The 14213-nt window shown below is 46.0% G+C and overlaps 1 protein-coding gene across 2 annotated transcripts in view; it reads left to right on the plus strand.

The window, feature by feature from the left end:
* The window catches only part of SMAD3 (SMAD family member 3), a 288894-nt gene that overhangs the window by 59874 nt on the left and 214807 nt on the right, over positions 1–14213 (plus strand). The window contains exon 1 of one of the 2 annotated variants that reach the window (XM_050967590.1): positions 13681–13738. The exons of the other annotated variant lie outside the window; for it this stretch is intronic. The gene's annotated coding sequence lies outside the window, so the exon portion shown is untranslated. Of the gene's footprint in view, positions 1–13680; positions 13739–14213 lie in introns of those variants that run through there. 2 annotated transcript variants of the gene reach the window in all.

Below are 14213 nucleotides of genomic sequence, written 5' to 3' on the forward strand. Positions count from 1 at the left end.
CAATTAATAAATTTGCACTATTTGTCTTGAGCAGTGCAAGATGGTATATTACTGAGGTACGGTGCAGGGAGCTGGGGGGATTTGGCTCTGGTGCCTTTCTCTGTGTGATTCATGAGTGACTCTGGGAGCATTCGTGCAATCTAGCTGGGTGTGGGGCTCCACATGCTGTTGTGCTGAGTTATAGCAGTGCCTGGAGGGGTTTGCTGCTGGTCTCTAGCAAGGCATTACGAGAGGCAGCCCAGGCTGGAGAGAGTTCACGGGGCACAGCAGTCCCACAGTCCCAGGATGCAGGCCGGGGAGCCAGTCTCAAATTCTATTGACCATATATGAGCAATAATGAATTACAGTAAATGGCTATTAACATAATCTGACATGAAACAGTCCCTTTTACTTGTATACATGTTCTTTATTTCTGCCCCTAACAAAATGAGATGTAGTTTCCTATATATTCTATTCTTTCCTTAGTAACAGATCTTAGAAAAGATCTTCTGGGAAACTGAAGAAAAGCAACCAAAGTTTACATTTAACGTGCAACTACAAATTCTTCTGCCATTGCATCAGGATTGCAAGAGGCAAGCTACAGCATGTGGTTAGCATTAAAAAAGGGTTAGACTTCATTTTATTTCTAAGCAGGAAGTTTGTTCACTTAGAAGCCCTTTGGGGGGAGCTACTTATTTTCTAATCTTATGGTAATAATGCAAGTGATACAGCAGCCTCGAGATAATTAAGACAAACTGATTTCCAAATACACAAAGCACGCAGGGAAACAGAGAAGGGCTTCAGTGGTGAGACGTAAAAGAGTTTATTTTAAATAAAGATTACAAAAATAACCTACTGTCAGAGATGATGTGAAAACCATTAAATAGTAATTTAGCATAATTACAATCATGGGTGAGCTAAGGGCTAGCTTAGTCAATTACAATCAATCTTTCTGTCTGTGTCCATATTCTGACTTCAGACCTGCATCTCCGCTGCAGAAATATGCCATCTAGAAAATGACTGAAAGAATGTTGGAGCTATTGAAAGTGAACAAATATCCTCATAACACTGAAAAAGAACCCGGCTATATCTCTGCCTTCTGCAACCGCAACAAACCTTTTAACAACTGCCACTGGAGTTAATCACCGAGAATTGTACCTTACTGCAGTTGATTGCTATGAAGTGATGTCTCGCTGAACAAGTAGCAGATGGCACCATCATGCTTGGCTGTGTTGAAATTTTATGAGCATGGTGGATTCTTATTTACTAAACTAACAGAACTGTACATGCAGAAGCCACTTAAAAAAGAATGGTATGGAACATCTTGCTCAATCAGTGGAACTGCATCATTATCATTCACATAATGTGCTTATGCTTCAGAGAAATAAGAAATAATGTTTACAGGAAAAAGATACTAAAAAAAAACTGTTTGCCTCAATGAGTGAAAACCAGCTGCTTCCCCAGCACTGTCCAGAAGAGTGTTTGGAAAAAGATTAACCTGTAAACTAAGCACCTGATGTAACGCCTATAGATCTCAGTTGGGATCCACTGTTGGAATTTGGCTCAGGTCCAAAATAGATGAAGTGAAGAGATACTGATATGATACCAAGTATCTGGATCTAGAGTTCCTAGTCTAAAACCGAGATTGCTCAGTTGTTTCTAAACTAAGGACACTAAGTCCATGTCTAAACTAGCACTTACATTGGCAAAACTTTTTTGTCATTCAGGGGTGTGAAAAAAACACATTCCTAAGCGACACATTTTGCCAGCTTACGAATTCCCTTGCACAGCACTATGTCAGCAGGAGATACTCTCCCACCAACCGGTGAGCTGGTTTTATTATGTCAACGGGAGAGCGCTCTCCTGTTGGCATAACGCGGCTACACGAGCGCTCTCACAGTGGCACAGCTGTATCAGTGCCGCTGTGCTGCCCGAAGCTTGTAAGTGTAGACATGACCTACGGGAAAAAAATCTAACTCCTCTCAGTAACCTGACTTAGTGCTGTTTTCCAAGGTTATGATAAGCATGGGAAGTTTGTCAGACTCAGTAATGAAGCTCAGTCCTGCCCTCTAATTATCTGTAGCAAATTTGGATGTGTAACCAATTATATACAGTGGAACCATCTTAGTGGCCTAGTGTGCTTTATTGTACTGCAAGGGAGCTGAGCTCAAACCCTACCCACAACCTCTAGCTCCCCAGACTCATAAGAACTATTTCTGATCTCAGTTACACCAGTGGAAATTTGGGGTCACTCCCCTGGAGTTTCCGAGATGGAACTGAAATGAGAGTTTGGCCCCTCCCCTCTCCTTTCAGGCATTCTTTTCCAGTTTCTTGATCTCTTTGTCTTTCTTTCCTCGGTGATCTTTCATGTATGTTTATTTCTCCTCCCTATGCCATTTTTTGCCTTGCTTCAGGACATAAATCAACCACATCTGACGAAGTGGGTATTCACCCATGAAAGCTCCTGCTCCAAAACGTCTATTAGTCTATAAGGTGCCACAGGATTCTTGGTTGCTTTTCACAGATCCAGACTAACACGGCTACCCCTCTGATACGTGACACTAAAAAATGGAGGTTACAAGGCAGTTTCTCCTGTGGGCAGTTATTCCATGATGGATCTGCTAAAGGTCCTCTTGCACCTTTCTCCGAAGTAGCTAATGCCAGAGAGGATACTGGACTAGATGGGACACTGGGCAGAACCAGTCTGGCAGTTACCTGTGTCCCTGCTCTTTTGTTTTCCTATCCCTACTTCCCCAACCCTATTTGAAACTACCCAACAGCTACATCCATTTTACAGAGTTCCTGCTTTAGCAGCATGCTCTGTATCAAGCTGTCTGTAACGAGGCGGTGTGGCTCCCCTCCTCATCCGGGAGGGTCGAGCCCCGTCACTCACCCAGAGGGGCGGGGCCACTAAGTGGAAGTCCCGCCCCTCAAAGGGTCAAGTGGCGACCCGGAAGGATAAAAGCCAGCCCTCAGCCCTCAGTTGGAGCCCAGCCACCGGCAGGAGCAGACCTGTCAGCGGGAGCTCCTGACTGGGAGGCTGCTGAGGCCGCAGGCCGGTCTCCGGACTGGCCGGGGCCTCCCGACGCTCGCTACAACGAGGAGCCGCCAGAGCTTCCCTGCGCCCGCTACAACGAGGAGCCGCCAGAGCTTCCCTGCGCCCGCTATAAACGAGGAGCCGCCAGAGCTCCCCTGCGCCCGCTATAAACGAGGAGCCGCCAGAGCTTCCCTGCGCTCGCTATAAACGAGGAGCCGCCAGAGCTCCCCTGCGCCCGCTATAAACGAGGAGCCGCCAGAGCTCCCCTGCGCCCGCTATAAACGAGGAGCCGCCAGAGCTTCCCTGCGCTCGCTATAAACGAGGAGCCGCCAGAGCTTCCCTGCGCTCGCTATAAACGAGGAGCCGCCGGAGCTTCCCTGCGCTCGCTATAAACGAGGAGCCGCCAGAACCGTCCCGCCCCTGCTGCGGCCCCGAGGACACCCCGGAACACGCCTGGCCGAACTTCCTGGAGGAGCTGCCGGACTTGCCGCCCAGCCCTGACCGTGAGGAGCCTCTGTGGTGGGACGTCCCCAAAGCTGATCCCAAGAACCAGGTAGGATCGGAGGGGGATACTGGAAGTAGCCCAGGGGCAGCCGACCCGAGTCAGGCTGCAGATTTCCCGATACCCATGGCAGTGTGTTGCGGTCAGGATCCCCACTGACCACCTGCAGCGGTGATCACCGCTTCTAGGGCCCCAGGCTGGAACACAGTGGAGTGGGTGGGCCTGCGTTCCCCCTGCCACCCATCAATGGGTGGCAGAGTCCCCCTCCGCTCTCGGCCTGAAGAGGCCAGCTAAACGGAGATAACTGTGTATTGGTGCCCCGCCCGAACCAAGGGCAGGGCCCCCTTTGACTGTGCCGCCACCCGGTTCTATCCCCAGGGACCGAGCCACCCGGAGGGTGGGCTACAGTTCCAAGGACCTAGACTCTCAGACGACAGGTCGAGGCCGGTGTGGCTCCCCTCCTCATCCGGGAGAGTCGAGCCCCAGCAACGCCCCCGCTTACACTGTCATATTCCAATAGTGACACCAGAGATGTGCTCCATTCAATCTATGCCTGACATAGGCACATTACAAATTCAGCTCCATTTAATTAAACCAGTATGGTATTGTGAGTATGACAAGGATGTCATGGTGAGTGATTACCATGCCAAATTAGGGACCTTGCTCCTTTGCAAACAGGGAGCAAAGATCATTTCAAAGCCCAATTTGCAGATGGGAATCCTGCAAGCTGACACATCTTTGCATTTGGCCTGTTGGGATATCAGGCTGCAAACTGGTAGCCTTCGCTGATTTTAGTGGTGGTATGATCCTTTCAGAGATGGCTTCTCAGGGTTTACCTGGGACAGAACCATTATCTTAACCAGCTGCTAGGAACTGGCTCTGGGCACACTTGGATATGTGATGTCTGCTTTGCCTTCTCTTTCAGCTGTCATTGGAAACCACCGGTTCCTTTGTAGCCATTGCCTTGTCCTGTACCATTCCTTCCCTGTTTATTAAAGCCCATTAATGTTAACTTAGAAATGTTTTCAAAGCACTCTGAGACTATCAGGTGGAAGGCAGCGTGCCATGGAAATGCAAAGTGCAGTTGGGTCAAACCCAGCAGTAGTTCTTCAGTCAAGGGCTGCTTAGCCTGAGGAAAAACTGCAGGATTTTAGTCCTTATCCTTGTATTCTTTGAAGTGCTGCCTCACCTAAGGAGCCACCGAAGGAGCTCTGCCCACCCATTCCCATGCACCCTCCACCATTCTGCTGCGTACAGATGGGCTAATACTTCTGCTTATAGCATCATCAAAGATTTCTTTGCCTCTAGCTTAGATTCTAAGACGTGAGCCTGACTCTGATTTACAGCAGTGTAACTCTATTGACTGAAATGGATGTACTCCTGATTTACATGGGAGTGAAATCAGAATCAGGCCCAGTTAATTTGAATGTACATGCTGACCATTCAGCACGAATGGGCTGACCTCTCTCTAATGACTCAGCCATTCCAGACAGACAGAAAAGGGAAAGTTAACGCACGGAATCTCAAGTGTAAATAGGAAAATATATAATTTGAGAAGTACCTCTCCTGTGTGATTAGGTTTGACACACCTTTCTCACCCTCCATCCATGAGCATGTAGCCATGCTATTACAAGAGACCCTATAATCTCTATCAGGCAGGGAATGTAAACAGTTCTGATGACAATTTTCTTGTTTATGGTTCAGAATCACTGGAGGGGAGTAATAGGATGGAAAAATCAATAAGGTTAGGTTGTAGCATGTTTTAAAATAGCACTAATGACCCTGAGTTTTAAAAGGTGAGGAAAAGGTTCACATCTGGGCTTTTCAGAGCACTGCCATCAAAAAAAATCTTATGAATGTAATGATGCAGATAGTAATCCTAGCTGCATGCTCTAGCTTGCTGAAGGTCCATTGCCTTTAAGGGGTCACATCATATTTCCTCCTGTTTTGCGAATCACGTACTGCAGGAACATGGCTGAACCAAACTGCTTGCTTGGAAGCTACAGGACACTCCCTCGCTTGGATTTTGCCATCTGTATTCTGATTACGTGAGTCGTTGATCCTGTGTCTGTGGCATCTTTCTTTCTATAAATCAGCATAGAGCTCAAATAAGGCTCTGGTCTGCTCATCAGTCACTCCAGAGCAAAACACAAACCTTGCAGATTGCATGGAAAAGCAGTGAATCTTATCCAAGGGAGGAGTCCATCCTGCTATTAATAATCAGCATCCCACATCAATGGTCTGTGCTGCCACTTAACTCGTTTCAGGGAGTGCACTTTGGTCAAGCTATATGGGCAAGGTGCTTGACTAGGAGTCAGGAGAGCTGGGTTCCAGGCTCTGCCACAGACTTCCTAGGCACCCTTGGGTGAGTCATTTAAACTGCTGTGCCTCCCTTTCTCATCTGTGAATAACACCTGCATCACTGAGGATAAATAATGTTTGTAAAGTGCTTTGAGAGCCTCTCATGGAAAATGCTAGAGAAGCACAAAGTATCTATCTGATCAATTATACAGCAAAAAGCAAGCTAATTTTTAAAAAATCAATGAAGCCCTAGACTTTTAAAAAAAATAGCCCCACTACAGCCATCTTATTAAATCCTTTGCAAGAACACTTCTTGATATACTAACTTTGAACAACTTCAGATCATTCGTACCACCAGTTTCCATGGATAACTATCAGGTCCATTTTAGCCATAATGTGGCTCAACTCAGTAAGAAAAAGTCATTTAAGAAGGAAACAAATCATAAATGGGAAGCAATAAAAGTTGGGGCAGTGGGAGATACCCAGAATTATTAACTGCATCAAAGAGATCATTTCACCTCAGCTCTTAAAAAAACAAGGGGGAGGAATAGCTTAATGCAAAAGACTATACTTAGGGGAAGAATATAACAATGAATTTGATTTTCATTTGGAAAAGAGAGGTTGATCTGGGAGCTGCAATTGCCTGATTATTGCCAGAATGTAAATTTCCCTTAGAAATGTGGTTGCAGTTTATCCTAATCATATTCAACTTTAGGCAATGAAAATACTTCTTGCTATTTGTTTTGGCTTCTCTTGCTGTTCCAACGTCTGCAAAAATATGTCATGCATGAAATGATCCCCTATAGTTTGACAAGTTATTCCTTATGTTCACTAATTTTTCATTAAGAAAAATGACAGAACTAGCTAGATTCTCGGTAAGATTTCAGCAATGGTTGTGTGCCGAGATTAAAGATTAAGAAACATGTGTGGTGTTAGAATTCCTTTGTTTGGCGCTATTATTTCAGTGTTGTGTAAAATATAGGGTCCTATCCTTTCTCAAATGAAAGATTACTGAGAATTTTCCCTGTGGAAAGAATGCAGAATCGGTTATAGAGTATGCTCCCTAAACAGACAATCTAGTCACCAGTCTGCATCATACATTGTTATACATTCATCCAAAACTAGCATCAGAAGGAGCTGGTGCCATTATAGTTTAAAAGAGGTAATTATTAGTATTCTAGTAGCATTAGTGGTCTGGTTGTGTTAGGTGCTGTACAGACACAGAGTACTAGTCCCACAGACCTTACAGACTAAATAAGCAAGGCAGACAAAGGGCGGAGAGGAAACAGACTCTCAGAGGTAAAGTGACTTGCCAAGTTGTGTCACAATCAGTCAGTAAAATAGCTGGGACTAGAATCCACCACCCTGGTGTCCAATGCTGTGCCCTATCCACTAGATCACACGGCTCTCAATGAATTTAATTATGAAGGGGTCTTTAATTAATCTCCAACCTATTTTTTTCCCTGTGTCCCATCATCTTTAAATGAAAATCCTCTGGAACCTAGAGACTTTTGCTCCCACATGGAGCTGCTCTGGCTTTTGAACAAAATAAATGGATGATATTTTCAAAATATGTTTCTCAACCCTGCTGTATTCTTCTGGTTTCTGGAAAAGCTCTAAAACCATGAATTAATCTATTGCATTCCTTTCTTTTCTGTTCTCTATTAGGTGTTTTAAAAGCTACATCATTTTTAATAGAAGACATGTTTTCCACCCTCAATCCATACCGCATCCAGCCAGTTGAATTCTCTGTTGAATGTGTGTGGCAGGATGACGTGGGATTTGTCTACATGAACAATTAGTTCTCAGCAAGCTGGGGTGTGAACTTCTTTGAAACAGGACTAACTCAAAGCACATGAACAAATTGTTAATGTACCTCAGCAGGATCCACATGGACAGTTAGTCCATGGCAGGCTAATGGAGGGTAGATGCCCCAGCTTGCTGAGAACTAAATGTTCATGCTGACAAGTAAGTCCTATGATTAGCACTTCCCCCTTGCAGTAATTCAAGCCCAGGGGATGTGCCCACAGAACTGAGTTGTGGGGCTCAGAACACAGGGGAGCAGCATTGTGCCCCTGCACACAAGCCCTTCAACCCCAAGTCTGCAGGACTGTGGCTCCACAGGTCAGGATGGGATCTGCTGGCGGAGGGGCGAAGGAGGTGGGGAAGCTGCCATACTCTGTGGCATGCTCTGAGCCAGAGCTAATGCTCTTCCAAACAGAATTAGCTCTTGCCATGTCTGCAGAATCCCTCTCAGAAGAGTTGCAAAAGTAGCTATTCTATTCCATTGGGAAGAGCCACTAGCAGCTTTGACTCCAGATGGTGCCATGGAGGAGTCAGGCATCACTGACTACATTACTGCCGCTAGGTCTGGGGGTGATGCCTGCTGCTCCCTCCCCTCCGTGACCCTTGAGGGTGTTGGGATTTTGTGGTTCCCAGTGAGTCTGTGCTGGGTAGAATCAAGGGACTTTGATTTGATGCAATGCGATTCAACAAGGCTTTATTCAATATGTACAAAAGGAAAACCCCTGGTACAAAAAATCAGGCAGAGGCCCTCCAGCAAGGAGCCCCGCCCCTTGCTATTATATAGCACATGGCACTTACATAACAAGTTACATAACATGAACCTCTAACCAATCAGAGTTAACCTTTCCATATTTGGGTTTGTTTATCACATGGTCAGAATTCTCCAGTCCACATGCTGAGCTCAACCCTCTCCTCCTGGCCTTCTCTAGAATGTTCCCAGGGTGGTGAGCCACAGCATGCTTCCCTATGCATAAACACCCTGCCAACCACACTTTATCCTAAAGGAGCATAAGCATACCCTTCAAGGGGAACATACAGGGCGAGCTCCACAAGGTTTGTCCCCATCTTTGAGGTTTTGCCTTGTGATGACAGGATACGGCCCAGACTGTCCTCAACTAAATTCCTTAGCCTATCCAGAAGATGAAAGGCTACGCTGACGTCAGAGGCCACTCTGCTCTGCTGTACAAATCTAACTAGCTTAAGTCTCCTACATAGGCAGCCAAGCTCAGCCTTTGGGTGCCTCCAAATGGCTCATTTAAATCGGTGGGATCAGTTTGTGCAGAGGGTGGACAACAATGGAGTTATAGATGGATCTGAGCCACTGGCCATCTTGAGCACACCCCAAAAGGGAGCTGATTCGAACTTGCTGAGGTTCCCTCTCAGGTGTCTCCAGTTTCCAAATAATTGAAGCACAGCAGGTCAGAGAATTCATTCTGAGAAGGTACACAGGGATAAAGGGATTATCAAAAGTGCTCGCTGTTGGTCTAACTCCGAGTTAGCTGAGTTAGGCCGAAGCTGTGTGTTTTGGAAAATCACACCTCTGTTGTACCTTAAAATGAGCATGTGATTAGAGACTGTGTACTGAGAACCAGAGTCCCTCAGTTCAATTCTTCTCATGTTTGCGCTGCCTTGTATGGGAGACTATAGTTACCGCAAGTCACTGACTCCCTTTGGAAAGTGAGAGTTAGGCACCTAAATTTGGCCTTGGAAGTCCAAGTCCAAGAATGGGGAAAGAAGTTCCAAATCACTAAATGGGTATTTGTAGCTCACTTTCTTCACGGGCCTGTGCTATGAAGCTCAGCTGCTGTTTGTTAAAGTCCCTGAGGTCCATGGAAGAACATCACAGTAGATGAGCAAACTATTATTAGATGCACATATGCTTTTCCTGCTTAGAGCAGCATCCATCTCAAAGCATGGGGCAGACATGGAATGTATAGTTAGATTTGGAAGGATTTGATTTTTATCAGTAAGTGTTGATTTCACTGCACACACACACACACAAGCCTTCTAAAAAAAAAGAAATCTTTCCATCAATGATAATCAAAATATACAGATAGACAAAGTACAAAAAATTCTGCTTGAGAACTTGAGTCAAAATCCAGTGATTTAGACTTTTGAATTTGGCTTCTTACAAATGAACTAGTGAATGAAGGATAAAAACAGGTACTATTTGCTGATTTAAGGAATTTATTTTGTATATTTTGACGTGTGATGTTGATAATTTGTGTTAACAGTTTATAAAGCTGTAACTTTTTGAATTTCATTGTCTACTGTCAGGGCCCCCCATCGCCCCATAACTACCTGACACTGTGAAAATTTAAATTGATAAAAATTAGAGAGTTAGACAATCCTTCAAGCCCTTAATGCCACACAACTGTGACAATTTAAATCGATATGAATCTAAACAAAGCTTAAAAATAAGAATTAATATCATCTGTCAAAATTATGTAAAATGAATTCTGCCAAGCCAACGTATAGGGCATGCACCTCAAGTTTCTGTGTTGCTTGTGTGAAGGGAGTGGGGCTTTTCACACAGTAATTTACATGGTAATTAATAGCGGTCTTACATTTCCTCTGAAAGCCGAAGAGCAAATGTGTATATTTCCCCTCGGAGTTGCTATAGAGCCACCATGGACTCCAGGAGCCCTGGACTACCGAGAGCAAAGAAGGAAGTGGAGTCCTTTGCACATGCTAGTCCCTGAATAGCTTTATTTCCTTGAGGGCCTTTCCCTGACAGATGGGATAAAATTGCAATAAAAATATTCGAATCCCAGTATGGGAAAATCTGATGAGCTAGGGGTAAAGGGAGAAATAAGTGCTGAGGGATATTTATACAGGGGTAGGAGGAAAGAGGAGATTTGTCAGATCAGAAATTCCAATTAAGTCCATAATTTATTTCTACGGAAATGATAAAATTAGAGATGGGCCCAAGCTGCAAACTCAGATTGGAGTCTGGATCCAAACATCCCCAAACTTCGGATGCAAGGTTTAGGCTCGCTATCTACATACAATAATCAATGTACAATTCAACTGTGCATAAACTGCTAATATCCATGTGTCAGGAGCTCAGACATTACAACGATGGGAGTCCTAGAAGAACCTAGTTAGAGAAGTAACAGCTGGTTCTCAAGAAGCATCATAAGCAATAGCTGTTGCAAGACACTACAAAAAACTGGATTTTTTTAAACTAAGAGGTCACAAAGAGATTGGGCCAGAGAGCAAGGGACTGTAAGGCAAACAGAAACTACATGCACTGAATGAGGAGAAGAAAGGCTAAGTGCCTTACTCACTCTCCACAAAGGATGTCAGAGGTCTTATGCGCTGTTCTAATGTCAGCCCATTGACAGCTGCTGTGAATAGTAAGAAAAACTCTAGGCTCAAGTCCTTCCCTTCTTACACAGCAGACTTAGAGAAGTGTCCTAGCGCAACCACAGGGTCCTTTGAGGGAACTGAACCCATCTCTAAATTCCAGAGTCGTCGTCATTCGAAAATGGTTATGTTGCACACAACCTTGGCGTCATGAAAGTATAGTCTGCTCGGTTACATAAGTGTTGTTTTCTCCATTGTCTGGACCTCTGAAAGTGGCTGGGCAAAGCTGGCTTTCATGTATGCACCAGTTTATGGTAGCAAGAAAAGATCAGTGTGTATCTGCCTCCAAACAAGATATTTGGTTTGCAGTGTTGTTGTAGCTGTGTTGGTCCCAGGATCTGAGAGAGAGAGAGAAGGTGGGTGAAGTGATATCTTTCATTGGATCAACTTCTGTTGATGGAAAGGATAAGCTTCAAGCTTCACAGGTCTGGAGAATGTGACCAGAGTATCACAGCTAAATACAAGGTGGGACAGATGGTAGCGTAAGGGGTTCACGCATGTTGTAGTAGACCACTTACAATGAAGTGGGCACTTCACAACTCTGCAGTCGTAGGGCAGAGGAGGGTTAATAGGCAGCAGAGCATGTTCCAAATTGTTGTAATGAGCCACAAAGCCAGTATCTCTTAAGTCCTTTAGTTTTAGTGTCCAACAGAGTTATGAATTTAAGTTCCCAGGCTCATCTTTCGTAGGGGTTATGCAGGCTTCTTTTGAGGATGGGGACTGAAAGGTCAGATGTAGAGTGAATGCGTCCCTTATGAGTGGTAGGTTGCTTTTGTCATCTTTCTGTGTAAGTTCATTTCAGTGTAAGGACTGTCTGGTTTCACCCACATAGTTGTTGTTGGGGCATTCGATGCATGGGAAAAGGTACATTTACACTATATCCACCCTAAGGAGCTGTACTCCTTATTACAGGGCTGTTAATGGTGAGTACTGGGCTTCTGAAACCCAACCTCCCCCCCCCCCGCCCCCGCTCCCTTTGCACTGAACCACTGGTTTAGAAAACACATATTTAAAGACCTTCACAAACAGACTTGGGGGCGGGGGCTAGGTTAAAAAACATTTTTTTTTACCCAACAACTTTGAGTGACAGTGTCCCTTTAAATACAAAAGGGTGGTGAAAATGGATCATTGTCTTTGAATCTTGCATTCCAGCAACTCTTCATGAGCCTAAGGAGGACACAGCATTAATCAATCATCTGGAAAGTGCATGAACTGTAACTCCCTCTGCCTTGAGACCAGTTGAAGTACTTAACCTAAAAATTACCTGCAACATGATTCAAGATTCAATCTGCTTGAGGCTTGGTGCAGATAGTGGAGTCAGTAACCTTACTGAGAGAGGCTGGGCAGACTTTATTTACTGAACTCTGATGGCATGCTTGCCTTTCTGCAAATGGGGCCAGATTCTGATCTGGGTACCCCTCCCTTGACTTTGGTAGAGGTACTCTAGATTGACACCAATGCAGCAGAAATCAGAATCTGGCCTGGGGTCTCTGCATCCAGAAGTTACAATGCAAAGGTCCCACTTTCTCCTACAAATAATTCATATGTGGAGAGGAGACTTGCATATCCTGCATTCTGGGTGTCAACATGAGGACTCCAGGCTTGTAAAACTAAGCTGACTCTTTATTAAGAGAACCATTGACAGAAATGCTGCAAATGCAGCTAGCATTCTAGCCATGTGCACACTAACTGACTTCCTGGTGGCTCCTGAAACCTGTACTCTTCCCTCCAAGTTCTCTGCAGGTTGCTACAGCTTTGCCTTTAACAAATTCTTCTTGTTGTGTTTTTTGTGCTAGCGTTTGCTGACTTGCAGGTGTCAGAGGGGACTAGTACATAGCTCACTATAGCAGGGTGGGTGACATGGTCAGAGGGATGCCATCCGACTGCTGCAAGCTGGTGGGCCTGGGCTGCCGGAACAGGGTATGCCCAGGGCTGGAACCCATGGCCAGCCAGGGAGTGATGCCACCTGGAGCTGCTAGCCTAGCGGGGAGATGCAGGCAGCAGGGGAGTGTGGGGACAGGGCTGGCCAAGCCAATGTAAGGAAGACGGACGGATTCTGCAGCCTACAAAGGGGGTCTAGGCAGATTTGGTGGGGCTGGGTCACTGTCCCATGCTCATCTGTGGCCAGGCCACTCCCCCACTCTGGGCAGCAGCCACCCTGTCCCACTGCCCTCACAAACATTGAAAGGGGCTGGCCTCAGAACCTGGGCCTCCCTGATTGTTCGCTGTGCAGGTGCCACTGGGCACGCAGTCTGCTCAGGGGAGGATAAAGGGACAGCCGAGTTCTCCCCAGAGCACATGGGGCATGGGAGGAAGCGGGGCCAGCCTTATGGAAAATGGCACCTTATTTTTTTTTCCGTTTGAGCTGGTCCCTCGCATCCTGAACCCCACACTGCTGTTCTCAAACTCAACGAAAGGGCAGCAAACTACAAGTTCACCCAGGGTGCCATTTTCCCTAAGGCTGGCCCTGCACTACAGGGACAGGGCTTTTAGTGCCAGCCCCATGGGAGTCTGCTGGGCCTCATAGTCCTTCCATGCCAGTCTCCTCTTCCTTCTTGTTTGTGTCATTGCTGTTGCTAGGGGACTTGGTTCCACCCTGTTGCTGACTTCATTCTACTGGGCAGCGTCCTGTGGATCCTCTGTGCTGCTCTGACACCTTATTTCTTCTGATTCTCCTACATCAAGGCAACTGATGGTTGAGATGCTTTGTTGTCCTGGTGCTGACCTTGGCGCCATCTGTCCAGGTATGCCAGCTGTCTGCTGCTGCTCTACAGCTGTCTTCAGCTTCAACGCCCCCTCGCCATCCTGAGTGTGTCGCTTCCTCCTGTGGCCATGTCCTGCTGCAGCCAGGGCTGCTCTCTTTCGCTGTTGCTTTCTGTGGCTATTTAATGATTGAACCCTGCTCACCGGTGTGGACTGGCCTCAGGTCCTTGACTCCTTTGTGGTAGCATCTGCCTGCTCAGTCTGGTGTTCTCATAACTGCTCCCGTGTCTTGTCCTTTGTTCCTCCTCTGGGCAGCAGCTGACTATCCCTCTTGGGAGGCAGAATCTCAGCTCTCTAACCAACCTAGGTCTCTGTAATGGGCCACTGGCTAATCCCTGGAAGGGTGTATTGAGAGGCCCCAGCGTCGCCAGGCAGAGATCCCTTCCTGTCTGTTTTGCCTTTGCCCTCAGTCTCTTGGCTGTCTATGCTCCTGACTCTGTCTTGCTGTTGCTTTGT

This window comes from Gopherus flavomarginatus, chromosome 9 (genome assembly GCF_025201925.1).
Source record: "Gopherus flavomarginatus isolate rGopFla2 chromosome 9, rGopFla2.mat.asm, whole genome shotgun sequence".
In the NCBI taxonomy this organism is placed as follows: domain Eukaryota; kingdom Metazoa; phylum Chordata; order Testudines; family Testudinidae; genus Gopherus; species Gopherus flavomarginatus.